Source organism: Coffea arabica, chromosome 11c (genome assembly GCF_036785885.1).
Source record: "Coffea arabica cultivar ET-39 chromosome 11c, Coffea Arabica ET-39 HiFi, whole genome shotgun sequence".
Classification (NCBI taxonomy): Eukaryota; Viridiplantae; Streptophyta; class Magnoliopsida; order Gentianales; family Rubiaceae; genus Coffea; species Coffea arabica.
The window spans coordinates 22,667,617-22,694,256 of record NC_092330.1 but is presented as its reverse complement, the minus strand read 5'-3'; the positions used below and the strand labels follow the sequence as shown (position 1 = coordinate 22,694,256).

General features: G+C 44.0%; 15 non-coding genes and 18 pseudogenes across 15 annotated transcripts; all 33 read right to left on the bottom strand.

Annotated features, from left to right (window-relative positions):
* Positions 1 to 526: 526 nt before the first annotated feature.
* LOC140018298 (5S ribosomal RNA) lies at positions 527 to 644 on the bottom strand (annotated as a pseudogene).
* A 925-nt stretch (positions 645 to 1,569) lies between these two features.
* Positions 1,570 to 1,687, bottom strand: LOC140019748 (5S ribosomal RNA; annotated as a pseudogene).
* Positions 1,688 to 2,098: 411 nt separating this feature from the next.
* LOC140018155 (5S ribosomal RNA) lies at positions 2,099 to 2,217 on the bottom strand. The gene has a single exon (XR_011824457.1). It is a non-coding gene; the product is annotated as a 5S ribosomal RNA (ribosomal RNA).
* A 927-nt stretch (positions 2,218 to 3,144) lies between these two features.
* On the bottom strand, positions 3,145 to 3,262 carry LOC140018453 (5S ribosomal RNA; annotated as a pseudogene).
* A 411-nt stretch (positions 3,263 to 3,673) lies between these two features.
* On the bottom strand, positions 3,674 to 3,791 carry LOC140018117 (5S ribosomal RNA). Its single transcript, XR_011824419.1, has one exon. It is a non-coding gene; the product is annotated as a 5S ribosomal RNA (ribosomal RNA).
* A 412-nt stretch (positions 3,792 to 4,203) lies between these two features.
* Positions 4,204 to 4,322, bottom strand: LOC140018072 (5S ribosomal RNA). Its single transcript, XR_011824375.1, has one exon. It is a non-coding gene; the product is annotated as a 5S ribosomal RNA (ribosomal RNA).
* A 414-nt stretch (positions 4,323 to 4,736) lies between these two features.
* LOC140017150 (5S ribosomal RNA) lies at positions 4,737 to 4,855 on the bottom strand. The gene has a single exon (XR_011823463.1). It is a non-coding gene; the product is annotated as a 5S ribosomal RNA (ribosomal RNA).
* A 928-nt stretch (positions 4,856 to 5,783) lies between these two features.
* On the bottom strand, positions 5,784 to 5,901 carry LOC140018297 (5S ribosomal RNA; annotated as a pseudogene).
* A 925-nt stretch (positions 5,902 to 6,826) lies between these two features.
* Positions 6,827 to 6,944, bottom strand: LOC140018296 (5S ribosomal RNA; annotated as a pseudogene).
* Positions 6,945 to 7,869: 925 nt separating this feature from the next.
* LOC140018452 (5S ribosomal RNA) lies at positions 7,870 to 7,987 on the bottom strand (annotated as a pseudogene).
* Positions 7,988 to 8,398: 411 nt separating this feature from the next.
* LOC140018153 (5S ribosomal RNA) lies at positions 8,399 to 8,517 on the bottom strand. The gene has a single exon (XR_011824455.1). It is a non-coding gene; the product is annotated as a 5S ribosomal RNA (ribosomal RNA).
* Positions 8,518 to 9,444: 927 nt separating this feature from the next.
* Positions 9,445 to 9,562, bottom strand: LOC140018450 (5S ribosomal RNA; annotated as a pseudogene).
* Positions 9,563 to 9,973: 411 nt separating this feature from the next.
* Positions 9,974 to 10,091, bottom strand: LOC140018116 (5S ribosomal RNA). The gene has a single exon (XR_011824418.1). It is a non-coding gene; the product is annotated as a 5S ribosomal RNA (ribosomal RNA).
* A 412-nt stretch (positions 10,092 to 10,503) lies between these two features.
* LOC140018071 (5S ribosomal RNA) lies at positions 10,504 to 10,622 on the bottom strand. Its single transcript, XR_011824374.1, has one exon. It is a non-coding gene; the product is annotated as a 5S ribosomal RNA (ribosomal RNA).
* Positions 10,623 to 11,036: 414 nt separating this feature from the next.
* On the bottom strand, positions 11,037 to 11,155 carry LOC140017149 (5S ribosomal RNA). The gene has a single exon (XR_011823462.1). It is a non-coding gene; the product is annotated as a 5S ribosomal RNA (ribosomal RNA).
* A 926-nt stretch (positions 11,156 to 12,081) lies between these two features.
* LOC140018294 (5S ribosomal RNA) lies at positions 12,082 to 12,199 on the bottom strand (annotated as a pseudogene).
* A 925-nt stretch (positions 12,200 to 13,124) lies between these two features.
* LOC140018449 (5S ribosomal RNA) lies at positions 13,125 to 13,242 on the bottom strand (annotated as a pseudogene).
* A 411-nt stretch (positions 13,243 to 13,653) lies between these two features.
* LOC140018115 (5S ribosomal RNA) lies at positions 13,654 to 13,771 on the bottom strand. Its single transcript, XR_011824417.1, has one exon. It is a non-coding gene; the product is annotated as a 5S ribosomal RNA (ribosomal RNA).
* Positions 13,772 to 14,183: 412 nt separating this feature from the next.
* Positions 14,184 to 14,302, bottom strand: LOC140018070 (5S ribosomal RNA). The gene has a single exon (XR_011824373.1). It is a non-coding gene; the product is annotated as a 5S ribosomal RNA (ribosomal RNA).
* A 414-nt stretch (positions 14,303 to 14,716) lies between these two features.
* LOC140017147 (5S ribosomal RNA) lies at positions 14,717 to 14,835 on the bottom strand. Its single transcript, XR_011823460.1, has one exon. It is a non-coding gene; the product is annotated as a 5S ribosomal RNA (ribosomal RNA).
* Positions 14,836 to 15,761: 926 nt separating this feature from the next.
* On the bottom strand, positions 15,762 to 15,879 carry LOC140018293 (5S ribosomal RNA; annotated as a pseudogene).
* Positions 15,880 to 16,804: 925 nt separating this feature from the next.
* LOC140018292 (5S ribosomal RNA) lies at positions 16,805 to 16,922 on the bottom strand (annotated as a pseudogene).
* Positions 16,923 to 17,847: 925 nt separating this feature from the next.
* LOC140018291 (5S ribosomal RNA) lies at positions 17,848 to 17,965 on the bottom strand (annotated as a pseudogene).
* Positions 17,966 to 18,884: 919 nt separating this feature from the next.
* On the bottom strand, positions 18,885 to 19,008 carry LOC140018509 (5S ribosomal RNA; annotated as a pseudogene).
* A 925-nt stretch (positions 19,009 to 19,933) lies between these two features.
* Positions 19,934 to 20,051, bottom strand: LOC140018290 (5S ribosomal RNA; annotated as a pseudogene).
* Positions 20,052 to 20,976: 925 nt separating this feature from the next.
* On the bottom strand, positions 20,977 to 21,094 carry LOC140018289 (5S ribosomal RNA; annotated as a pseudogene).
* A 925-nt stretch (positions 21,095 to 22,019) lies between these two features.
* LOC140018288 (5S ribosomal RNA) lies at positions 22,020 to 22,137 on the bottom strand (annotated as a pseudogene).
* A 925-nt stretch (positions 22,138 to 23,062) lies between these two features.
* LOC140019747 (5S ribosomal RNA) lies at positions 23,063 to 23,180 on the bottom strand (annotated as a pseudogene).
* A 411-nt stretch (positions 23,181 to 23,591) lies between these two features.
* LOC140018152 (5S ribosomal RNA) lies at positions 23,592 to 23,710 on the bottom strand. The gene has a single exon (XR_011824454.1). It is a non-coding gene; the product is annotated as a 5S ribosomal RNA (ribosomal RNA).
* Positions 23,711 to 24,637: 927 nt separating this feature from the next.
* LOC140018448 (5S ribosomal RNA) lies at positions 24,638 to 24,755 on the bottom strand (annotated as a pseudogene).
* Positions 24,756 to 25,166: 411 nt separating this feature from the next.
* LOC140018018 (5S ribosomal RNA) lies at positions 25,167 to 25,284 on the bottom strand. The gene has a single exon (XR_011824321.1). It is a non-coding gene; the product is annotated as a 5S ribosomal RNA (ribosomal RNA).
* A 413-nt stretch (positions 25,285 to 25,697) lies between these two features.
* Positions 25,698 to 25,816, bottom strand: LOC140018068 (5S ribosomal RNA). The gene has a single exon (XR_011824371.1). It is a non-coding gene; the product is annotated as a 5S ribosomal RNA (ribosomal RNA).
* Positions 25,817 to 26,230: 414 nt separating this feature from the next.
* LOC140017146 (5S ribosomal RNA) lies at positions 26,231 to 26,349 on the bottom strand. Its single transcript, XR_011823459.1, has one exon. It is a non-coding gene; the product is annotated as a 5S ribosomal RNA (ribosomal RNA).
* Between the last annotated feature and the right edge of the window lie 291 nt (positions 26,350 to 26,640).

Sequence of the window (26,640 nt, the reverse complement as noted above, 5' to 3'; positions counted from 1 at the left end):
ACAAAAAAGGGAGGGGTGCAACACGAGGATTTCCCAGGGGGTCACCTAGGGGTGTCAACGTGCCGGGTCCGGGCCGGAATTCATTATTCTGGACCCGGACCCGGATCCGACCCGTTTACCCGACGGGTCTTTTATTCGGTGTTTCGGATCCGGACCCGGCGAGTCTCGGATCCGGGTCGGGTCTACCCGAACAAATTTGCCAAAATTTATAATTTCTAACAAAAAAGAGAAAAAGATATATTTGTAAACTAATTTCTAACTAATGCAAAGAAAAAACCAAATAAGAAAATAAATCAAATTGATTTTACTCAAATACATCATCCTAATCAAATTATATTGATAATATATATTTTTTATAAATTATTAAATCATTTATATCCGGATCCGGGTCTAATACGGGTCGGAATACTATATTCCGTATCCGACCCGTTTTTTTGTTTGAAAAAACGGATCCGAATCCGGATAACGGAATTAAATCCCTACCCATACCCGCAAAAATTTCAGGGATCCGATCCGGATCCGGGTGTAGACCCGACCCGTTGACCGGCCTAGGGTCACCCATCCTAGTACTACTGTCGCCCAAGCACGCTTAACTTCGGAGTTCTGATGGGATCCGGTGCATTAGTGCTGGTATGATCGCACCCGCCATGTTCCTTTCGCTTTATTCTTTTAAACTGCCACGTCCTGTGAAGCAGTTTGGCTTTTCTGGACCCGAATTCATTCTAAGCGTCAGTTCATGAATTTCCTCTCATCCTTTTATTTATTTACTTTTATATTTTTTTCTTGTTGCTTTGCACCTTTTTTTTCACTCGTCGCACAACTCTCAATTATCCTGAAAGTGATCCTTCACGCTTGCGCTTATACATTTGCGCCGACAACTTTGACCGACGATCCGGGCTTCGATCCAGCCGTACCGTTCCTGACCTGTCTCGCGCCTTCAGATCCGCCTTCATGCTTCGATAAGAAGCAAAATATAAAGCAATCGTTCCGACGGAGCTAAATTACTACAGCATAAAGAACGAAGGGGAAATTTGGATTTCGAAACAAAAAAGGGAGGGGTGCAACACGAGGATTTCCCAGGGGGTCACCTAGGGGTGTCAACGTGCCGGGTCCGGGCCGGAATTCATTATTCTGGACCCGGACCCGGATCCGACCCGTTTACCCGACGGGTCTTTTATTCGGTGTTTCGGATCCGGACCCGGCGAGTCTCGGATCCGGGTCGGGTCTACCCGAACAAATTTGCCAAAATTTATAATTTCTAACAAAAAAGAGAAAAAGATATATTTGTAAACTAATTTCTAACTAATGCAAAGAAAAAACCAAATAAGAAAATAAATCAAATTGATTTTACTCAAATACATCATCCTAATCAAATTATATTGATAATATATATTTTTTATAAATTATTAAATCATTTATATCCGGATCCGGGTCTAATACGGGTCGGAATACTATATTCCGTATCCGACCCGTTTTTTTGTTTGAAAAAACGGATCCGGATCCGGATAACGGAATTAAATCCCTACCCATACCCGCAAAAATTTCAGGGATCCGATCCGGATCCGGGTGTAGACCCGACCCGTTGACCGGCCTAGGGTCACCCATCCTAGTACTACTGTCGCCCAAGCACGCTTAACTTCGAAGTTCTGATGGGATCCGGTGCATTAGTGCTGGTATGATCGCACCCGCCATGTTCCTTTCGCTCTATTCTTTTAAACTGCCACGTCCTGTGAAGCAGTTTGGCTTTTCTGGACCCGAATTCAGTCTAAGCGTCAATTCATGAATTTCCTCTCATCCTTTTATTTTTTTACTTTTATATTTTTTTCTTGTTGCTTTGCACCTTTTTTTTCCCTCGTCGCACAACTCTCAATTATCCTTAAATTGATCCTTCACGCTTGCGCTTATACATTTGCGCCGACAACTTTGACCGACGATCCGGGCTTCGATCCAGCCGTACCGTTCCTGACTTGTCTCGCGCCTTCAGATTCGCCTTCATGCTTCGATAAGAAGCAAAATATAAAGCAATCGTTCCGACGGAGCTAAATTACTACAGCATAAAGAACGAAGGGGAAATTTGGATTTCGAAACAAAAAAGGGAGGGGTGCAACACGAGGACTTCCCAGGGGGTCACCCATCCTAGTACTACTCTCGCCCAAGCACGCTTAAATTCGGAGTTCTGATGGGATCCAATGCATTAGTGCTGGTATCATCGCACCCGCCATGTTCCTTTCGCTTTATTCTTTTAAACTGCCCCGTCCTGTGAAGCAGTGTGGCTTTTATGGACCCCAATTCATTTTAAGCGTCAATTCAAGAATTTCCCCTCATCCTTTTATTTATTTACTTTTACATTTTTTTCTTGTTGATTTGCACCATTTTTTTTTCCCTCGTCGCGCAACTCTCAATTATCCTGAAATTGATCCTTCACGCTTGCGCTTATACATTTGCGCCGACAACTTTGACCGACGATCCGGGCTTCGATCCAGCCGTACCGTTCCTGACTTGTCTCGCGCCTTCAGATCCGCCTTCATGCTTCGATGAGAAGCAAAATATAAAGCAATCGTTCCGACGGAGCTAAATTACTACAGCATAAAGAACGAAGGGGAAATTTGGATTTCGAAACAAAAAAGGGAGGGGTGCAACACGAGGATTTCCCAGGGGGTCACCTAGGGGTGTCAACGGGCCGGGTCCGGGCCGGAATTCATTATTCCGGACCCGGACCCGGATCCGACCCGTTTACCCGACGGGTCTTTTATTCTGTGTTCCGGATCCGGACCCGGCGAGTCTCGGATCCGGGTCGGGTCTACCCGAACAAATTTGCCAAAATTTATAATTTCTAACAAAAAAGAGAAAAAGATATATTTGTAAACAAATTTCTAGCTAATGTAAAGAAAAAACCAAATAAGAAAATAAATCAAATTGATTTTACTCAAATACATCATCCTAATCAAATTATATTGATAATATATATTTTTTATAAATTATTAAATCATTTATATCCGGATCCGGGTCTAATACGGGTCGGAATACCATATTCCGTATCCGACCCGTTTTTTTGTTTGAAAAAACGGATCCGGATCCGGATAACGGAATTAAATCCCTACCCATACCCGCAAAAATTTCAGGGATCCGATCCGGATCCGGGTCTAGACCCGACCCGTTGACAGGCCTAGGGTCACCCATCCTAGTACTACCGTCGCCCAAGCACGCTTAACTTCGGAGTTCTGATGGGATCCGGTGCATTAGTGCTGGTATGATCGCACCCGCCATGTTCCTTTCGCTTTATTCTTTTAAACTGCCACGTCCTGTGAAGCAGTTTGGCTTTTCTGGACCCGAATTCATTCTAAGCGTCAGTTCATGAATTTCCTCTCATCCTTTTATTTATTTACTTTTATATTTTTTTCTTGTTGCTTTGCACCTTTTTTTTCCCTCGTCGCACAACTCTCAATTATCCAGAAAGTGATCCTTCACGCTTGCGCTTATACATTTGCGCCGACAACTTTGACCGACGATCCGGGCTTCGATCCAGCCGTACCGTTCCTGACTTGTCTCGCGCCTTCAGATCCGCCTTCATGCTTCGATAAGAAGCAAAATATAAAGCAATCGTTCCGACGGAGCTAAATTACTACAGCATAAAGAACGAAGGGGAAATTTGGATTTCGAAACAAAAAAGGGAGGGGTGCAACACGAGGACTTCCCAGGGGTCACCCATCCTAGTACTGCTCTCGCCCAAGCACGCTTAACTTCGGAGTTCTGATGGGATCTGGTGCATTAGTGCTGGTATGATCGCACCCGCCATGTTCCTTTCGCTTTATTCTTTTAAACTGCCCCGTCCTGTGAAGCAGTGTGGCTTTTCTGGACCCGAATTCATTTTAAGCGTCAATTCAAGAATTTCCCCTCATCCTTTTATTTATTTACTTTTACATTTTTTTCTTGTTGATTTGCACCATTTTTTTTCCCTCGTCGCGCAACTCTCAATTATCCTGAAATTGATCCTTCACGCTTGCGCTTATACATTTGCGCCGACAACTTTGACCGACGATCCGGGCTTCGATCCAGCCGTACCGTTCCTGACTTGTCTCGCGCCTTCAGATCCGCCTTCATACTTCGATAAGAATCAAAATATAAAGCAATCGTTCCGACGGAGCTAAATTACTACAGCATAAAGAACGAAGGGAAAATTTGGATTTCGAAACAAAAAAGGGAGGGGTGCAACACGAGGACTTCCCAGGGGGTCTCCCATCCTAGTACTACTCTCGCCCAAGCACGCTTAACTTTGGAGTTCTGATGGGATCGGGTGCATTAGTGCTGGTATGATCGCACCCGCCATGTTCCTTTCGCTTTATTCTTTTAAACTGCCACGTCCTGTGAAGCAGTTTGGCTTTTCTGGACCCGAATTCATTTTAAGCGTCAATTCAAGAATTTCCCCTCATCCTTTTATTTATTTACTTTTACATTTTTTTCTTGTTGATTTGCACCATTTTTTTTTTCCCTCGTCGCGCAACTCTCAATTATCCTGAAATTGATCCTTCACGCTTGCGCTTATACATTTGCGCCGACAACTTTGACCGACGATCCGGGCTTCGATCCAGCCGTACCGTTCCTGACTTGTCTCGCGCCTTCAGATCCGCCTTCATACTTCGATAAGAAGCAAAATATAAAGCAATCGTTCCGACGGAGCTAAATTACTACAGCATAAAGAACGAAGGGAAAATTTGGATTTCGAAACAAAAAAGGGAGGGGTGCAACACGAGGACTTCCCAGGGGGTCACCCATCCTAGTACTACTCTCGCCCAAGCACGCTTAACTTCGGAGTTCTGATGGGATCCGGTGCATTAGTGCTGGTATGATCGCACCCGCCATGTTCCTTTCGCTTTATTCTTTTAAACTGCCCCGTCCTGTGAAGCAGTGTGGCTTTTCTGGACCCGAATTCATTTTAAGCGTCAATTCAAGAATTTCCCCTCATCCTTTTATTTATTTACTTTTACATTTTTTTCTTGTTGATTTGCACCATTTTTTTTTTCCCTCGTCGCGCAACTCTCAATTATCCTGAAATTGATCCTTCACGCTTGCGCTTATACATTTGCGCCGACAACTTTGACCGACGATCCGGGCTTCGATCCAGCCGTACCGTTCCTGACTTGTCTCGCGCCTTCAGATCCGCCTTCATGCTTCGATGAGAAGCAAAATATAAAGCAATCGTTCCGACGGAGCTAAATTACTACAGCATAAAGAACGAAGGGGAAATTTGGATTTCGAAACAAAAAAGGGAGGGGTGCAACACGAGGATTTCCCAGGGGGTCACCTAGGGGTGTCAACGTGCCGGGACCGGGCCGGAATTCATTATTCTGGACCCGGACCCGGATCCGACCCGTTTACCCGACGGGTCTTTTATTCGGTGTTTCGGATCCGGACCCGGCGAGTCTCGGATCCGGGTCGGGTCTACCCGAACAAATTTGCCAAAATTTATAATTTCTAACAAAAAAGAGAAAAAGATATATTTGTAAACTAATTTCTAACTAATGCAAAGAAAAAACCAAATAAGAAAATAAATCAAATTGATTTTACTCAAATACATCATCCTAATCAAATTATATTGATAATATATATTTTTTATAAATTATTAAATCATTTATATCCGGATCCGGGTCTAATACGGGTCGGAATACTATATTCCGTATCCGACCCGTTTTTTTGTTTGAAAAAACGGATCCGAATCCGGATAACGGAATTAAATCCCTACCCATACCCGCAAAAATTTCAGGGATCCGATCCGGATCCGGGTGTAGACCCGACCCGTTGACCGGCCTAGGGTCACCCATCCTAGTACTACTGTCGCCCAAGCACGCTTAACTTCGGAGTTCTGATGGGATCCGGTGCATTAGTGCTGGTATGATCGCACCCGCCATGTTCCTTTCGCTTTATTCTTTTAAACTGCCACGTCCTGTGAAGCAGTTTGGCTTTTCTGGACCCGAATTCATTCTAAGCGTCAGTTCATGAATTTCCTCTCATCCTTTTATTTATTTACTTTTATATTTTTTTCTTGTTGCTTTGCACCTTTTTTTTCACTCGTCGCACAACTCTCAATTATCCTGAAAGTGATCCTTCACGCTTGCGCTTATACATTTGCGCCGACAACTTTGACCGACGATCCGGGCTTCGATCCAGCCGTACCGTTCCTGACCTGTCTCGCGCCTTCAGATCCGCCTTCATGCTTCGATAAGAAGCAAAATATAAAGCAATCGTTCCGACGGAGCTAAATTACTACAGCATAAAGAACGAAGGGGAAATTTGGATTTCGAAACAAAAAAGGGAGGGGTGCAACACGAGGATTTCCCAGAGGGTCACCTAGGGGTGTCAATGTGCCGGGTCCGGGCCGGAATTCATTATTCTGGACCCGGACCCGGATCCGACCCGTTTACCCGACGGGTCTTTTATTCGGTGTTCCGGATCCGGACCCGGCGAGTCTCGGATCCGGGTCGGGTCTACCCGAACAAATTTGCCAAAATTTATAATTTCTAACAAAAAAGAGAAAAAGATGTATTTGTAAACTAATTTCTAACTAATGCAAAGAAAAAACCAAATAAGAAAATAAATCAAATTGATTTTACTCAAATACATCATCCTAATCAAATTATATTGATAATATATATTTTTTATAAATTATTAAATCATTTATATCCGGATCCGGGTCTAATACGGGTCGGAATACTATATTCCGTATCCGACCCGTTTTTTTGTTTGAAAAAACGGATCCGAATCCGGATAACGGAATTAAATCCCTACCCATACCCGCAAAAATTTCAGGGATCCGATCCGGATCCGGGTGTAGACCCGACCCGTTGACCGGCCTAGGGTCACCCATCCTAGTACTACTGTCGCCCAAGCACGCTTAACTTCGGAGTTCTGATGGGATCCGGTGCATTAGTGCTGGTATGATCGCACCCGCCATGTTCCTTTCGCTTTATTCTTTTAAACTGCCACGTCCTGTGAAGCAGTTTGGCTTTTCTGGACCCGAATTCATTCTAAGCGTCAGTTCATGAATTTCCTCTCATCCTTTTATTTATTTACTTTTATATTTTTTTCTTGTTGCTTTGCACCTTTTTTTTCACTCGTCGCACAACTCTCAATTATCCTGAAAGTGATCCTTCACGCTTGCGCTTATACATTTGCGCCGACAACTTTGACCGACGATCCGGGCTTCGATCCAGCCGTACCGTTCCTGACCTGTCTCGCGCCTTCAGATCCGCCTTCATGCTTCGATAAGAAGCAAAATATAAAGCAATCGTTCCGACGGAGCTAAATTACTACAGCATAAAGAACGAAGGGGAAATTTGGATTTCGAAACAAAAAAGGGAGGGGTGCAACACGAGGATTTCCCAGAGGGTCACCTAGGGGTGTCAATGTGCCGGGTCCGGGCCGGAATTCATTATTCTGGACCCGGACCCGGATCCGACCCGTTTACCCGACGGGTCTTTTATTCGGTGTTCCGGATCCGGACCCGGCGAGTCTCGGATCCGGGTCGGGTCTACCCGAACAAATTTGCCAAAATTTATAATTTCTAACAAAAAAGAGAAAAAGATATATTTGTAAACAAATTTCTAGCTAATGTAAAGAAAAAACCAAATAAGAAAATAAATCAAATTGATTTTACTCAAATACATCATCCTAATCAAATTATATTGATAATATATATTTTTTATAAATTATTAAATCATTTATATCCGGATCCGGGTCTAATACGGGTCGGAATACCATATTCCGTATCCGACCCGTTTTTTTGTTTGAAAAAACGGATCCGGATCCGGATAACGGAATTAAATCCCTACCCATACCCGCAAAAATTTCAGGGATCCGATCCGGATCCGGGTCTAGACCCGACCCGTTGACAGGCCTAGGGTCACCCATCCTAGTACTACCGTCGCCCAAGCACGCTTAACTTCGGAGTTCTGATGGGATCCGGTGCATTAGTGCTGGTATGATCGCACCCGCCATGTTCCTTTCGCTTTATTCTTTTAAACTGCCACGTCCTGTGAAGCAGTTTGGCTTTTCTGGACCCGAATTCATTCTAAGCGTCAGTTCATGAATTTCCTCTCATCCTTTTATTTATTTACTTTTATATTTTTTTCTTGTTGCTTTGCACCTTTTTTTTCCCTCGTCGCACAACTCTCAATTATCCTTAAATTGATCCTTCACGCTTGCGCTTATACATTTGCGCCGACAACTTTGACCGACGATCCGGGCTTCGATCCAGCCGTACCGTTCCTGACTTGTCTCGCGCCTTCAGATTCGCCTTCATGCTTCGATAAGAAGCAAAATATAAAGCAATCGTTCCGACGGAGCTAAATTACTACAGCATAAAGAACGAAGGGGAAATTTGGATTTCGAAACAAAAAAGGGAGGGGTGCAACACGAGGACTTCCCAGGGGGTCACCCATCCTAGTACTACTCTCGCCCAAGCACGCTTAAATTCGGAGTTCTGATGGGATCCAATGCATTAGTGCTGGTATCATCGCACCCGCCATGTTCCTTTCGCTTTATTCTTTTAAACTGCCCCGTCCTGTGAAGCAGTGTGGCTTTTATGGACCCCAATTCATTTTAAGCGTCAATTCAAGAATTTCCCCTCATCCTTTTATTTATTTACTTTTACATTTTTTTCTTGTTGATTTGCACCATTTTTTTTTCCCTCGTCGCGCAACTCTCAATTATCCTGAAATTGATCCTTCACGCTTGCGCTTATACATTTGCGCCGACAACTTTGACCGACGATCCGGGCTTCGATCCAGCCGTACCGTTCCTGACTTGTCTCGCGCCTTCAGATCCGCCTTCATGCTTCGATGAGAAGCAAAATAAAAAGCAATCGTTCCGACGGAGCTAAATTACTACAGCATAAAGAACGAAGGGGAAATTTGGATTTCGAAACAAAAAAGGGAGGGGTGCAACACGAAGATTTCCCAGGGGGTCACCTAGGGGTGTCAACGGGCCGGGTCCGGGCCGGAATTCATTATTCCGGACCCGGACCCGGATCCGACCCGTTTACCCGACGGGTCTTTTATTCTGTGTTCCGGATCCGGACCCGGCGAGTCTCGGATCCGGGTCGGGTCTACCCGAACAAATTTGCCAAAATTTATAATTTCTAACAAAAAAGAGAAAAAGATATATTTGTAAACAAATTTCTAGCTAATGTAAAGAAAAAACCAAATAAGAAAATAAATCAAATTGATTTTACTCAAATACATCATCCTAATCAAATTATATTGATAATATATATTTTTTATAAATTATTAAATCATTTATATCCGGATCCGGGTCTAATACGGGTCGGAATACCATATTCCGTATCCGACCCGTTTTTTTGTTTGAAAAAACGGATCCGGATCCGGATAACGGAATTAAATCCCTACCCATACCCGCAAAAATTTCAGGGATCCGATCCGGATCCGGGTCTAGACCCGACCCGTTGACAGGCCTAGGGTCACCCATCCTAGTACTACCGTCGCCCAAGCACGCTTAACTTCGGAGTTCTGATGGGATCCGGTGCATTAGTGCTGGTATGATCGCACCCGCCATGTTCCTTTCGCTTTATTCTTTTAAACTGCCACGTCCTGTGAAGCAGTTTGGCTTTTCTGGACCCGAATTCATTCTAAGCGTCAGTTCATGAATTTCCTCTCATCCTTTTATTTATTTACTTTTATATTTTTTTCTTGTTGCTTTGCACCTTTTTTTTCCCTCGTCGCACAACTCTCAATTATCCAGAAAGTGATCCTTCACGCTTGCGCTTATACATTTGCGCCGACAACTTTGACCGACGATCCGGGCTTCGATCCAGCCGTACCGTTCCTGACTTGTCTCGCGCCTTCAGATCCGCCTTCATGCTTCGATAAGAAGCAAAATATAAAGCAATCGTTCCGACGGAGCTAAATTACTACAGCATAAAGAACGAAGGGGAAATTTGGATTTCGAAACAAAAAAGGGAGGGGTGCAACACGAGGACTTCCCAGGGGTCACCCATCCTAGTACTGCTCTCGCCCAAGCACGCTTAACTTCGGAGTTCTGATGGGATCTGGTGCATTAGTGCTGGTATGATCGCACCCGCCATGTTCCTTTCGCTTTATTCTTTTAAACTGCCCCGTCCTGTGAAGCAGTGTGGCTTTTCTGGACCCGAATTCATTTTAAGCGTCAATTCAAGAATTTCCCCTCATCCTTTTATTTATTTACTTTTACATTTTTTTCTTGTTGATTTGCACCATTTTTTTTCCCTCGTCGCGCAACTCTCAATTATCCTGAAATTGATCCTTCACGCTTGCGCTTATACATTTGCGCCGACAACTTTGACCGACGATCCGGGCTTCGATCCAGCCGTACCGTTCCTGACTTGTCTCGCGCCTTCAGATCCGCCTTCATACTTCGATAAGAATCAAAATATAAAGCAATCGTTCCGACGGAGCTAAATTACTACAGCATAAAGAACGAAGGGAAAATTTGGATTTCGAAACAAAAAAGGGAGGGGTGCAACACGAGGACTTCCCAGGGGGTCTCCCATCCTAGTACTACTCTCGCCCAAGCACGCTTAACTTTGGAGTTCTGATGGGATCGGGTGCATTAGTGCTGGTATGATCGCACCCGCCATGTTCCTTTCGCTTTATTCTTTTAAACTGCCACGTCCTGTGAAGCAGTTTGGCTTTTCTGGACCCGAATTCATTTTAAGCGTCAATTCAAGAATTTCCCCTCATCCTTTTATTTATTTACTTTTACATTTTTTTCTTGTTGATTTGCACCATTTTTTTTTTCCCTCGTCGCGCAACTCTCAATTATCCTGAAATTGATCCTTCACGCTTGCGCTTATACATTTGCGCCGACAACTTTGACCGACGATCCGGGCTTCGATCCAGCCGTACCGTTCCTGACTTGTCTCGCGCCTTCAGATCCGCCTTCATACTTCGATAAGAAGCAAAATATAAAGCAATCGTTCCGACGGAGCTAAATTACTACAGCATAAAGAACGAAGGGAAAATTTGGATTTCGAAACAAAAAAGGGAGGGGTGCAACACGAGGACTTCCCAGGGGGTCACCCATCCTAGTACTACTCTCGCCCAAGCACGCTTAACTTCGGAGTTCTGATGGGATCCGGTGCATTAGTGCTGGTATGATCGCACCCGCCATGTTCCTTTCGCTTTATTCTTTTAAACTGCCCCGTCCTGTGAAGCAGTGTGGCTTTTCTGGACCCGAATTCATTTTAAGCGTCAATTCAAGAATTTCCCCTCATCCTTTTATTTATTTACTTTTACATTTTTTTCTTGTTGATTTGCACCATTTTTTTTTCCCTCGTCGCGCAACTCTCAATTATCCTGAAATTGATCCTTCACGCTTGCGCTTATACATTTGCGCCGACAACTTTGACCGACGATCCGGGCTTCGATCCAGCCGTACCGTTCCTGACTTGTCTCGCGCCTTCAGATCCGCCTTCATGCTTCGATGAGAAGCAAAATATAAAGCAATCGTTCCGACGGAGCTAAATTACTACAGCATAAAGAACGAAGGGGAATTTGGATTTCGAAACAAAAAAGGGAGGGGTGCAACACGAGGATTTCCCAGGGGGTCACCTAGGGGTGTCAACGTGCCGGGACCGGGCCGGAATTCATTATTCTGGACCCGGACCCGGATCCGACCCGTTTACCCGACGGGTCTTTTATTCGGTGTTTCGGATCCGGACCCGGCGAGTCTCGGATCCGGGTCGGGTCTACCCGAACAAATTTGCCAAAATTTATAATTTCTAACAAAAAAGAGAAAAAGATATATTTGTAAACTAATTTCTAACTAATGCAAAGAAAAAACCAAATAAGAAAATAAATCAAATTGATTTTACTCAAATACATCATCCTAATCAAATTATATTGATAATATATATTTTTTATAAATTATTAAATCATTTATATCCGGATCCGGGTCTAATACGGGTCGGAATACTATATTCCGTATCCGACCCGTTTTTTTGTTTGAAAAAACGGATCCGAATCCGGATAACGGAATTAAATCCCTACCCATACCCGCAAAAATTTCAGGGATCCGATCCGGATCCGGGTGTAGACCCGACCCGTTGACCGGCCTAGGGTCACCCATCCTAGTACTACTGTCGCCCAAGCACGCTTAACTTCGGAGTTCTGATGGGATCCGGTGCATTAGTGCTGGTATGATCGCACCCGCCATGTTCCTTTCGCTTTATTCTTTTAAACTGCCACGTCCTGTGAAGCAGTTTGGCTTTTCTGGACCCGAATTCATTCTAAGCGTCAGTTCATGAATTTCCTCTCATCCTTTTATTTATTTACTTTTATATTTTTTTCTTGTTGCTTTGCACCTTTTTTTTCACTCGTCGCACAACTCTCAATTATCCTGAAAGTGATCCTTCACGCTTGCGCTTATACATTTGCGCCGACAACTTTGACCGACGATCCGGGCTTCGATCCAGCCGTACCGTTCCTGACCTGTCTCGCGCCTTCAGATCCGCCTTCATGCTTCGATAAGAAGCAAAATATAAAGCAATCGTTCCGACGGAGCTAAATTACTACAGCATAAAGAACGAAGGGGAAATTTGGATTTCGAAACAAAAAAGGGAGGGGTGCAACACGAGGATTTCCCAGAGGGTCACCTAGGGGTGTCAATGTGCCGGGTCCGGGCCGGAATTCATTATTCTGGACCCGGACCCGGATCCGACCCGTTTACCCGACGGGTCTTTTATTCTGTGTTCCGGATCCGGACCCGGCGAGTCTCGGATCCGGGTCGGGTCTACCCGAACAAATTTGCCAAAATTTATAATTTCTAACAAAAAAGAGAAAAAGATATATTTGTAAACTAATTTCTAACTAATGCAAAGAAAAAACCAAATAAGAAAATAAATCAAATTGATTTTACTCAAATACATCATCCTAATCAAATTATATTGATAATATATATTTTTTATAAATTATTAAATCATTTATATCCGGATCCGGGTCTAATACGGGTCGGAATACCATATTCCGTATCCGACCCGTTTTTTTGTTTGAAAAAACGGATCCGGATCCGGATAACGGAATTAAATCCCTACCCATACCCGCAAAAATTTCAGGGATCCGATCCGGATCCGGGTCTAGACCCGACCCGTTGACAGGCCTAGGGTCACCCATCCTAGTACTACCGTCGCCCAAGCACGCTTAACTTCGGAGTTCTGATGGGATCCGGTGCATTAGTGCTGGTATGATCGCACCCGCCATGTTCCTTTCGCTTTATTCTTTTAAACTGCCACGTCCTGTGAAGCAGTTTGGCTTTTCTGGACCCGAATTCATTCTAAGCGTCAGTTCATGAATTTCCTCTCATCCTTTTATTTATTTACTTTTATATTTTTTTCTTGTTGCTTTGCACCTTTTTTTTCCCTCGTCGCACAACTCTCAATTATCCAGAAAGTGATCCTTCACGCTTGCGCTTATACATTTGCGCCGACAACTTTGACCGACGATCCGGGCTTCGATCCAGCCGTACCGTTCCTGACTTGTCTCGCGCCTTCAGATCCGCCTTCATGCTTCGATAAGAAGCAAAATATAAAGCAATCGTTCCGACGGAGCTAAATTACTACAGCATAAAGAACGAAGGGGAAATTTGGATTTCGAAACAAAAAAGGGAGGGGTGCAACACGAGGACTTCCCAGGGGTCACCCATCCTAGTACTGCTCTCGCCCAAGCACGCTTAACTTCGGAGTTCTGATGGGATCTGGTGCATTAGTGCTGGTATGATCGCACCCGCCATGTTCCTTTCGCTTTATTCTTTTAAACTGCCCCGTCCTGTGAAGCAGTGTGGCTTTTCTGGACCCGAATTCATTTTAAGCGTCAATTCAAGAATTTCCCCTCATCCTTTTATTTATTTACTTTTACATTTTTTTCTTGTTGATTTGCACCATTTTTTTTCCCTCGTCGCGCAACTCTCAATTATCCTGAAATTGATCCTTCACGCTTGCGCTTATACATTTGCGCCGACAACTTTGACCGACGATCCGGGCTTCGATCCAGCCGTACCGTTCCTGACTTGTCTCGCGCCTTCAGATCCGCCTTCATACTTCGATAAGAATCAAAATATAAAGCAATCGTTCCGACGGAGCTAAATTACTACAGCATAAAGAACGAAGGGAAAATTTGGATTTCGAAACAAAAAAGGGAGGGGTGCAACACGAGGACTTCCCAGGGGGTCTCCCATCCTAGTACTACTCTCGCCCAAGCACGCTTAACTTTGGAGTTCTGATGGGATCGGGTGCATTAGTGCTGGTATGATCGCACCCGCCATGTTCCTTTCGCTTTATTCTTTTAAACTGCCACGTCCTGTGAAGCAGTTTGGCTTTTCTGGACCCGAATTCATTTTAAGCGTCAATTCAAGAATTTCCCCTCATCCTTTTATTTATTTACTTTTACATTTTTTTCTTGTTGATTTGCACCATTTTTTTTTTCCCTCGTCGCGCAACTCTCAATTATCCTGAAATTGATCCTTCACGCTTGCGCTTATACATTTGCGCCGACAACTTTGACCGACGATCCGGGCTTCGATCCAGCCGTACCGTTCCTGACTTGTCTCGCGCCTTCAGATCCGCCTTCATACTTCGATAAGAAGCAAAATATAAAGCAATCGTTCCGACGGAGCTAAATTACTACAGCATAAAGAACGAAGGGAAAATTTGGATTTCGAAACAAAAAAGGGAGGGGTGCAACACGAGGACTTCCCAGGGGGTCACCCATCCTAGTACTACTCTCGCCCAAGCACGCTTAACTTCGGAGTTCTGATGGGATCCGGTGCATTAGTGCTGGTATGATCGCACCCGCCATGTTCCTTTCGCTTTATTCTTTTAAACTGCCCCGTCCTGTGAAGCAGTGTGGCTTTTCTGGACCCGAATTCATTTTAAGCGTCAATTCAAGAATTTCCCCTCATCCTTTTATTTATTTACTTTTACATTTTTTTCTTGTTGATTTGCACCATTTTTTTTTCCCTCGTCGCGCAACTCTCAATTATCCTGAAATTGATCCTTCACGCTTGCGCTTATACATTTGCGCCGACAACTTTGACCGACGATCCGGGCTTCGATCCAGCCGTACCGTTCCTGACTTGTCTCGCGCCTTCAGATCCGCCTTCATGCTTCGATGAGAAGCAAAATATAAAGCAATCGTTCCGACGGAGCTAAATTACTACAGCATAAAGAACGAAGGGGAATTTGGATTTCGAAACAAAAAAGGGAGGGGTGCAACACGAGGATTTCCCAGGGGGTCACCTAGGGGTGTCAACGTGCCGGGACCGGGCCGGAATTCATTATTCTGGACCCGGACCCGGATCCGACCCGTTTACCCGACGGGTCTTTTATTCGGTGTTTCGGATCCGGACCCGGCGAGTCTCGGATCCGGGTCGGGTCTACCCGAACAAATTTGCCAAAATTTATAATTTCTAACAAAAAAGAGAAAAAGATATATTTGTAAACTAATTTCTAACTAATGCAAAGAAAAAACCAAATAAGAAAATAAATCAAATTGATTTTACTCAAATACATCATCCTAATCAAATTATATTGATAATATATATTTTTTATAAATTATTAAATCATTTATATCCGGATCCGGGTCTAATACGGGTCGGAATACTATATTCCGTATCCGACCCGTTTTTTTGTTTGAAAAAACGGATCCGAATCCGGATAACGGAATTAAATCCCTACCCATACCCGCAAAAATTTCAGGGATCCGATCCGGATCCGGGTGTAGACCCGACCCGTTGACCGGCCTAGGGTCACCCATCCTAGTACTACTGTCGCCCAAGCACGCTTAACTTCGGAGTTCTGATGGGATCCGGTGCATTAGTGCTGGTATGATCGCACCCGCCATGTTCCTTTCGCTTTATTCTTTTAAACTGCCACGTCCTGTGAAGCAGTTTGGCTTTTCTGGACCCGAATTCATTCTAAGCGTCAGTTCATGAATTTCCTCTCATCCTTTTATTTATTTACTTTTATATTTTTTTCTTGTTGCTTTGCACCTTTTTTTTCACTCGTCGCACAACTCTCAATTATCCTGAAAGTGATCCTTCACGCTTGCGCTTATACATTTGCGCCGACAACTTTGACCGACGATCCGGGCTTCGATCCAGCCGTACCGTTCCTGACCTGTCTCGCGCCTTCAGATCCGCCTTCATGCTTCGATAAGAAGCAAAATATAAAGCAATCGTTCCGACGGAGCTAAATTACTACAGCATAAAGAACGAAGGGGAAATTTGGATTTCGAAACAAAAAAGGGAGGGGTGCAACACGAGGATTTCCCAGAGGGTCACCTAGGGGTGTCAATGTGCCGGGTCCGGGCCGGAATTCATTATTCTGGACCCGGACCCGGATCCGACCCGTTTACCCGACGGGTCTTTTATTCTGTGTTCCGGATCCGGACCCGGCGAGTCTCGGATCCGGGTCGGGTCTACCCGAACAAATTTGCCAAAATTTATAATTTCTAACAAAAAAGAGAAAAAGATATATTTGTAAACTAATTTCTAACTAATGCAAAGAAAAAACCAAATAAGAAAATAAATCAAATTGATTTTACTCAAATACATCATCCTAATCAAATTATATTGATAATATATATTTTTTATTAATTATTAAATCATTTATATCCGGATCCGGGTCTAATACGGGTCGGAATACTATATTCCGTATCCGACCCGTTTTTTTGTTTGAAAAAACGGATCCGAATCCGGATAACGGAATTAAATCCCTACCCATACCCGCAAAAATTTCAGGGATCCGATCCGGATCCGGGTGTAGACCCGACCCGTTGACCGGCCTAGGGTCACCCATCCTAGTACTACTGTCGCCCAAGCACGCTTAACTTCGGAGTTCTGATGGGATCCGGTGCATTAGTGCTGGTATGATCGCACCCGCCATGTTCCTTTCGCTTTATTCTTTTAAACTGCCACGTCCTGTGAAGCAGTTTGGCTTTTCTGGACCCGAATTCATTCTAAGCGTCAGTTCATGAATTTCCTCTCATCCTTTTATTTATTTACTTTTATATTTTTTTCTTGTTGCTTTGCACCTTTTTTTTCACTCGTCGCACAACTCTCAATTATCCTGAAAGTGATCCTTCACGCTTGTGCTTATACATTTGCGCCGACAACTTTGACCGACGATCCGGGCTTCGATCCAGCCGTACCGTTCCTGACCTGTCTCGCGCCTTCAGATCCGCCTTCATGCTTCGATAAGAAGCAAAATATAAAGCAATCGTTCCGACGGAGCTAAATTACTACAGCATAAAGAACGAAGGGGAAATTTGGATTTCGAAACAAAAAAGGGAGGGGTGCAACACGAGGATTTCCCAGGGGGTCACCTAGGGGTGTCAACGTGCCGGGTCCGGGCCGGAATTCATTATTCTGGACCCGGACCCGGATCCGACCCGTTTACCCGACGGGTCTTTTATTCGGTGTTTCGGATCCGGACCCGGCGAGTCTCGGATCCGGGTCGGGTCTACCCGAACAAATTTGCCAAAATTTATAATTTCTAACAAAAAAGAGAAAAAGATATATTTGTAAACTAATTTCTAACTAATGCAAAGAAAAAACCAAATAAGAAAATAAATCAAATTGATTTTACTCAAATACATCATCCTAATCAAATTATATTGATAATATATATTTTTTATAAATTATTAAATCATTTATATCCGGATCCGGGTCTAATACGGGTCGGAATACTATATTCCGTATCCGACCCGTTTTTTTGTTTGAAAAAACGGATCCGAATCCGGATAACGGAATTAAATCCCTACCCATACCCGCAAAAATTTCAGGGATCCGATCCGGATCCGGGTGTAGACCCGACCCGTTGACCGGCCTAGGGTCACCCATCCTAGTACTACTGTCGCCCAAGCACGCTTAACTTCGGAGTTCTGATGGGATCCGGTGCATTAGTGCTGGTATGATCGCACCCGCCATGTTCCTTTCGCTTTATTCTTTTAAACTGCCACGTCCTGTGAAGCAGTTTGGCTTTTCTGGACCCGAATTCATTCTAAGCGTCAGTTCATGAATTTCCTCTCATCCTTTTATTTATTTACTTTTATATTTTTTTCTTGTTGCTTTGCACCTTTTTTTTCACTCGTCGCACAACTCTCAATTATCCTGAAAGTGATCCTTCACGCTTGCGCTTATACATTTGCGCCGACAACTTTGACCGACGATCCGGGCTTCGATCCAGCCGTACCGTTCCTGACCTGTCTCGCGCCTTCAGATCCGCCTTCATGCTTCGATAAGAAGCAAAATATAAAGCAATCGTTCCGACGGAGCTAAATTACTACAGCATAAAGAACGAAGGGGAAATTTGGATTTCGAAACAAAAAAGGGAGGGGTGCAACACGAGGATTTCCCAGGGGGTCACCTAGGGGTGTCAACGTGCCGGGTCCGGGCCGGAATTCATTATTCTGGACCCGGACCCGGATCCGACCCGTTTACCCGACGGGTCTTTTATTCGGTGTTTCGGATCCGGACCCGGCGAGTCTCGGATCCGGGTCGGGTCTACCCGAACAAATTTGCCAAAATTTATAATTTCTAACAAAAAAGAGAAAAAGATATATTTGTAAACTAATTTCTAACTAATGCAAAGAAAAAACCAAATAAGAAAATAAATCAAATTGATTTTACTCAAATACATCATCCTAATCAAATTATATTGATAATATATATTTTTTATAAATTATTAAATCATTTATATCCGGATCCGGGTCTAATACGGGTCGGAATACTATATTCCGTATCCGACCCGTTTTTTTGTTTGAAAAAACGGATCCGAATCCGGATAACGGAATTAAATCCCTACCCATACCCGCAAAAATTTCAGGGATCCGATCCGGATCCGGGTGTAGACCCGACCCGTTGACAGGCCTAGGGTCACCCATCCTAGTACTACTGTCGCCCAAGCACGCTTAACTTCGGAGTTCTGATGGGATCCGGTGCATTAGTGCTGGTATGATCGCACCCGCCATGTTCCTTTCGCTTTATTCTTTTAAACTGCCACGTCCTGTGAAGCAGTTTGGCTTTTCTGGACCCGAATTCATTCTAAGCGTCAGTTCATGAATTTCCTCTCATCCTTTTATTTATTTACTTTTATATTTTTTTCTTGTTGCTTTGCACCTTTTTTTTCACTCGTCGCACAACTCTCAATTATCCTGAAAGTGATCCTTCACGCTTGCGCTTATACATTTGCGCCGACAACTTTGACCGACGATCCGGGCTTCGATCCAGCCGTACCGTTCCTGACCTGTCTCGCGCCTTCAGATCCGCCTTCATGCTTCGATAAGAAGCAAAATATAAAGCAATCGTTCCGACGGAGCTAAATTACTACAGCATAAAGAACGAAGGGGAAATTTGGATTTCGAAACAAAAAAGGGAGGGGTGCAACACGAGGATTTCCCAGGGGGTCACCTAGGGGTGTCAACGTGCCGGGTCCGGGCCGGAATTCATTATTCTGGACCCGGACCCGGATCCGACCCGTTTACCCGACGGGTCTTTTATTCGGTGTTTCGGATCCGGACCCGGCGAGTCTCGGATCCGGGTCGGGTCTACCCGAACAAATTTGCCAAAATTTATAATTTCTAACAAAAAAGAGAAAAAGATATATTTGTAAACTAATTTCTAACTAATGCAAAGAAAAAACCAAATAAGAAAATAAATCAAATTGATTTTACTCAAATACATCATCCTAATCAAATTATATTGATAATATATATTTTTTATTAATTATTAAATCATTTATATCCGGATCCGGGTCTAATACGGGTCGGAATACTATATTCCGTATCCGACCCGTTTTTTTGTTTGAAAAAACGGATCCGAATCCGGATAACGGAATTAAATCCCTACCCATACCCGCAAAAATTTCAGGGATCCGATCCGGATCCGGGTGTAGACCCGACCCGTTGACCGGCCTAGGGTCACCCATCCTAGTACTACTGTCGCCCAAGCACGCTTAACTTCGGAGTTCTGATGGGATCCGGTGCATTAGTGCTGGTATGATCGCACCCGCCATGTTCCTTTCGCTTTATTCTTTTAAACTGCCACGTCCTGTGAAGCAGTTTGGCTTTTCTGGACCCGAATTCATTCTAAGCGTCAGTTCATGAATTTCCTCTCATCCTTTTATTTATTTACTTTTATATTTTTTTCTTGTTGCTTTGCACCTTTTTTTTCACTCGTCGCACAACTCTCAATTATCCTGAAAGTGATCCTTCACGCTTGCGCTTATACATTTGCGCCGACAACTTTGACCGACGATCCGGGCTTCGATCCAGCCGTACCGTTCCTGACCTGTCTCGCGCCTTCAGATCCGCCTTCATGCTTCGATAAGAAGCAAAATATAAAGCAATCGTTCCGACGGAGCTAAATTACTACAGCATAAAGAACGAAGGGGAAATTTGGATTTCGAAACAAAAAAGGGAGGGGTGCAACACGAGGATTTCCCAGGGGGTCACCTAGGGGTGTCAACGTGCCGGGTCCGGGCCGGAATTCATTATTCTGGACCCGGACCCGGATCCGACCCGTTTACCCGACGGGTCTTTTATTCGGTGTTTCGGATCCGGACCCGGCGAGTCTCGGATCCGGGTCGGGTCTACCCGAACAAATTTGCCAAAATTTATAATTTCTAACAAAAAAGAGAAAAAGATATATTTGTAAACTAATTTCTAACTAATGCAAAGAAAAAACCAAATAAGAAAATAAATCAAATTGATTTTACTCAAATACATCATCCTAATCAAATTATATTGATAATATATATTTTTTATAAATTATTAAATCATTTATATCCGGATCCGGGTCTAATACGGGTCGGAATACTATATTCCGTATCCGACCCGTTTTTTTGTTTGAAAAAACGGATCCGAATCCGGATAACGGAATTAAATCCCTACCCATACCCGCAAAAATTTCAGGGATCCGATCCGGATCCGGGTGTAGACCCGACCCGTTGACCGGCCTAGGGTCACCCATCCTAGTACTACTGTCGCCCAAGCACGCTTAACTTCGGAGTTCTGATGGGATCCGGTGCATTAGTGCTGGTATGATCGCACCCGCCATGTTCCTTTCGCTTTATTCTTTTAAACTGCCACGTCCTGTGAAGCAGTTTGGCTTTTCTGGACCCGAATTCATTCTAAGCGTCAGTTCATGAATTTCCTCTCATCCTTTTATTTATTTACTTTTATATTTTTTTCTTGTTGCTTTGCACCTTTTTTTTCACTCGTCGCACAACTCTCAATTATCCTGAAAGTGATCCTTCACGCTTGCGCTTATACATTTGCGCCGACAACTTTGACCGACGATCCGGGCTTCGATCCAGCCGTACCGTTCCTGACCTGTCTCGCGCCTTCAGATCCGCCTTCATGCTTCGATAAGAAGCAAAATATAAAGCAATCGTTCCGACGGAGCTAAATTACTACAGCATAAAGAACGAAGGGGAAATTTGGATTTCGAAACAAAAAAGGGAGGGGTGCAACACGAGGATTTCCCAGGGGGTCACCTAGGGGTGTCAACGTGCCGGGTCCGGGCCGGAATTCATTATTCTGGACCCGGACCCGGATCCGACCCGTTTACCCGACGGGTCTTTTATTCGGTGTTTCGGATCCGGACCCGGCGAGTCTCGGATCCGGGTCGGGTCTACCCGAACAAATTTGCCAAAATTTATAATTTCTAACAAAAAAGAGAAAAAGATATATTTGTAAACTAATTTCTAACTAATGCAAAGAAAAAACCAAATAAGAAAATAAATCAAATTGATTTTACTCAAATACATCATCCTAATCAAATTATATTGATAATATATATTTTTTATAAATTATTAAATCATTTATATCCGGATCCGGGTCTAATACGGGTCGGAATACTATATTCCGTATCCGACCCGTTTTTTTGTTTGAAAAAACGGATCCGAATCCGGATAACGGAATTAAATCCCTACCCATACCCGCAAAAATTTCAGGGATCCGATCCGGATCCGGGTGTAGACCCGACCCGTTGACCGGCCTAGGGTCACCCATCCTAGTACTACTGTCGCCCAAGCACGCTTAACTTCGGAGTTCTGATGGGATCCGGTGCATTAGTGCTGGTATGATCGCACCCGCCATGTTCCTTTCGCTTTATTCTTTTAAACTGCCACGTCCTGTGAAGCAGTTTGGCTTTTCTGGACCCGAATTCATTCTAAGCGTCAGTTCATGAATTTCCTCTCATCCTTTTATTTATTTACTTTTATATTTTTTTCTTGTTGCTTTGCACCTTTTTTTTCACTCGTCGCACAACTCTCAATTATCCTGAAAGTGATCCTTCACGCTTGCGCTTATACATTTGCGCCGACAACTTTGACCGACGATCCGGGCTTCGATCCAGCCGTACCGTTCCTGACCTGTCTCGCGCCTTCAGATCCGCCTTCATGCTTCGATAAGAAGCAAAATATAAAGCAATCGTTCCGACGGAGCTAAATTACTACAGCATAAAGAACGAAGGGGAAATTTGGATTTCGAAACAAAAAAGGGAGGGGTGCAACACGAGGATTTCCCAGGGGGTCACCTAGGGGTGTCAACGTGCCGGGTCCGGGCCGGAATTCATTATTCTGGACCCGGACCCGGATCCGACCCGTTTACCCGACGGGTCTTTTATTCGGTGTTTCGGATCCGGACCCGGCGAGTCTCGGATCCGGGTCGGGTCTACCCGAACAAATTTGCCAAAATTTATAATTTCTAACAAAAAAGAGAAAAAGATATATTTGTAAACTAATTTCTAACTAATGCAAAGAAAAAACCAAATAAGAAAATAAATCAAATTGATTTTACTCAAATACATCATCCTAATCAAATTATATTGATAATATATATTTTTTATAAATTATTAAATCATTTATATCCGGATCCGGGTCTAATACGGGTCGGAATACTATATTCCGTATCCGACCCGTTTTTTTGTTTGAAAAAACGGATCCGGATCCGGATAACGGAATTAAATCCCTACCCATACCCGCAAAAATTTCAGGGATCCGATCCGGATCCGGGTGTAGACCCGACCCGTTGACCGGCCTAGGGTCACCCATCCTAGTACTACTGTCGCCCAAGCACGCTTAACTTCGAAGTTCTGATGGGATCCGGTGCATTAGTGCTGGTATGATCGCACCCGCCATGTTCCTTTCGCTCTATTCTTTTAAACTGCCACGTCCTGTGAAGCAGTTTGGCTTTTCTGGACCCGAATTCAGTCTAAGCGTCAATTCATGAATTTCCTCTCATCCTTTTATTTTTTTACTTTTATATTTTTTTCTTGTTGCTTTGCACCTTTTTTTTCCCTCGTCGCACAACTCTCAATTATCCTTAAATTGATCCTTCACGCTTGCGCTTATACATTTGCGCCGACAACTTTGACCGACGATCCGGGCTTCGATCCAGCCGTACCGTTCCTGACTTGTCTCGCGCCTTCAGATTCGCCTTCATGCTTCGATAAGAAGCAAAATATAAAGCAATCGTTCCGACGGAGCTAAATTACTACAGCATAAAGAACGAAGGGGAAATTTGGATTTCGAAACAAAAAAGGGAGGGGTGCAACACGAGGACTTCCCAGGGGGTCACCCATCCTAGTACTACTCTCGCCCAAGCACGCTTAAATTCGGAGTTCTGATGGGATCCAATGCATTAGTGCTGGTATCATCGCACCCGCCATGTTCCTTTCGCTTTATTCTTTTAAACTGCCCCGTCCTGTGAAGCAGTGTGGCTTTTATGGACCCCAATTCATTTTAAGCGTCAATTCAAGAATTTCCCCTCATCCTTTTATTTATTTACTTTTACATTTTTTTCTTGTTGATTTGCACCATTTTTTTTTCCCTCGTCGCGCAACTCTCAATTATCCTGAAATTGATCCTTCACGCTTGCGCTTATACATTTGCGCCGACAACTTTGACCGACGATCCGGGCTTCGATCCAGCCGTACCGTTCCTGACTTGTCTCGCGCCTTCAGATCCGCCTTCATGCTTCGATGAGAAGCAAAATATAAAGCAATCGTTCCGACGGAGCTAAATTACTACAGCATAAAGAACGAAGGGGAAATTTGGATTTCGAAACAAAAAAGGGAGGGGTGCAACACGAGGATTTCCCAGGGGGTCACCTAGGGGTGTCAACGGGCCGGGTCCGGGCCGGAATTCATTATTCCGGACCCGGACCCGGATCCGACCCGTTTACCCGACGGGTCTTTTATTCTGTGTTCCGGATCCGGACCCGGCGAGTCTCGGATCCGGGTCGGGTCTACCCGAACAAATTTGCCAAAATTTATAATTTCTAACAAAAAAGAGAAAAAGATATATTTGTAAACAAATTTCTAGCTAATGTAAAGAAAAAACCAAATAAGAAAATAAATCAAATTGATTTTACTCAAATACATCATCCTAATCAAATTATATTGATAATATATATTTTTTATAAATTATTAAATCATTTATATCCGGATCCGGGTCTAATACGGGTCGGAATACCATATTCCGTATCCGACCCGTTTTTTTGTTTGAAAAAACGGATCCGGATCCGGATAACGGAATTAAATCCCTACCCATACCCGCAAAAATTTCAGGGATCCGATCCGGATCCGGGTCTAGACCCGACCCGTTGACAGGCCTAGGGTCACCCATCCTAGTACTACCGTCGCCCAAGCACGCTTAACTTCGGAGTTCTGATGGGATCCGGTGCATTAGTGCTGGTATGATCGCACCCGCCATGTTCCTTTCGCTTTATTCTTTTAAACTGCCACGTCCTGTGAAGCAGTTTGGCTTTTCTGGACCCGAATTCATTCTAAGCGTCAGTTCATGAATTTCCTCTCATCCTTTTATTTATTTACTTTTATATTTTTTTCTTGTTGCTTTGCACCTTTTTTTTCCCTCGTCGCACAACTCTCAATTATCCAGAAAGTGATCCTTCACGCTTGCGCTTATACATTTGCGCCGACAACTTTGACCGACGATCCGGGCTTCGATCCAGCCGTACCGTTCCTGACTTGTCTCGCGCCTTCAGATCCGCCTTCATGCTTCGATAAGAAGCAAAATATAAAGCAATCGTTCCGACGGAGCTAAATTACTACAGCATAAAGAACGAAGGGGAAATTTGGATTTCGAAACAAAAAAGGGAGGGGTGCAACACGAGGACTTCCCAGGGGTCACCCATCCTAGTACTACTCTCGCCCAAGCACGCTTAACTTCGGAGTTCTGATGGGATCTGGTGCATTAGTGCTGGTATGATCGCACCCGCCATGTTCCTTTCGCTTTATTCTTTTAAACTGCCCCGTCCTGTGAAGCAGTGTGGCTTTTCTGGACCCGAATTCATTTTAAGCGTCAATTCAAGAATTTCCCCTCATCCTTTTATTTATTTACTTTTACATTTTTTTCTTGTTGATTTGCACCATTTTTTTTTCCCTCGTCGCGCAACTCTCAATTATCCTGAAATTGATCCTTCACGCTTGCGCTTATACATTTGCGCCGACAACTTTGACCGACGATCCGGGCTTCGATCCAGCCGTACCGTTCCTGACTTGTCTCGCGCCTTCAGATCCGCCTTCATACTTCGATAAGAAGCAAAATATAAAGCAATCGTTCCGACGGAGCTAAATTACTACAGCATAAAGAACGAAGGGAAAATTTGGATTTCGAAACAAAAAAGGGAGGGGTGCAACACGAGGACTTCCCAGGGGGTCTCCCATCCTAGTACTACTCTCGCCCAAGCACGCTTAACTTTGGAGTTCTGATGGGATCGGGTGCATTAGTGCTGGTATGATCGCACCCGCCATGTTCCTTTCGCTTTATTCTTTTAAACTGCCACGTCCTGTGAAGCAGTTTGGCTTTTCTGGACCCGAATTCATTTTAAGCGTCAATTCAAGAATTTCCCCTCATCCTTTTATTTATTTACTTTTACATTTTTTTCTTGTTGATTTGCACCATTTTTTTTTTCCCTCGTCGCGCAACTCTCAATTATCCTGAAATTGATCCTTCACGCTTGCGCTTATACATTTGCGCCGACAACTTTGACCGACGATCCGGGCTTCGATCCAGCCGTACCGTTCCTGACTTGTCTCGCGCCTTCAGATCCGCCTTCATACTTCGATAAGAAGCAAAATATAAAGCAATCGTTCCGACGGAGCTAAATTACTACAGCATAAAGAACGAAGGGAAAATTTGGATTTCGAAACAAAAAAGGGAGGGGTGCAACACGAGGACTTCCCAGGGGGTCACCCATCCTAGTACTACTCTCGCCCAAGCACGCTTAACTTCGGAGTTCTGATGGGATCCGGTGCATTAGTGCTGGTATGATCGCACCCGCCATGTTCCTTTCGCTTTATTCTTTTAAACTGCCCCGTCCTGTGAAGCAGTGTGGCTTTTCTGGACCCGAATTCATTTTAAGCGTCAATTCAAGAATTTCCCCTCATCCTTTTATTTATTTACTTTTACATTTTTTTCTTGTTGATTTGCACCATTTTTTTTTTCCCTCGTCGCGCAACTCTCAATTATCCTGAAATTGATCCTTCACGCTTGCGCTTATACATTTGCGCCGACAACTTTGACCGACGATCCGGGCTTCGATCCAGCCGTACCGTTCCTGACTTGTCTCG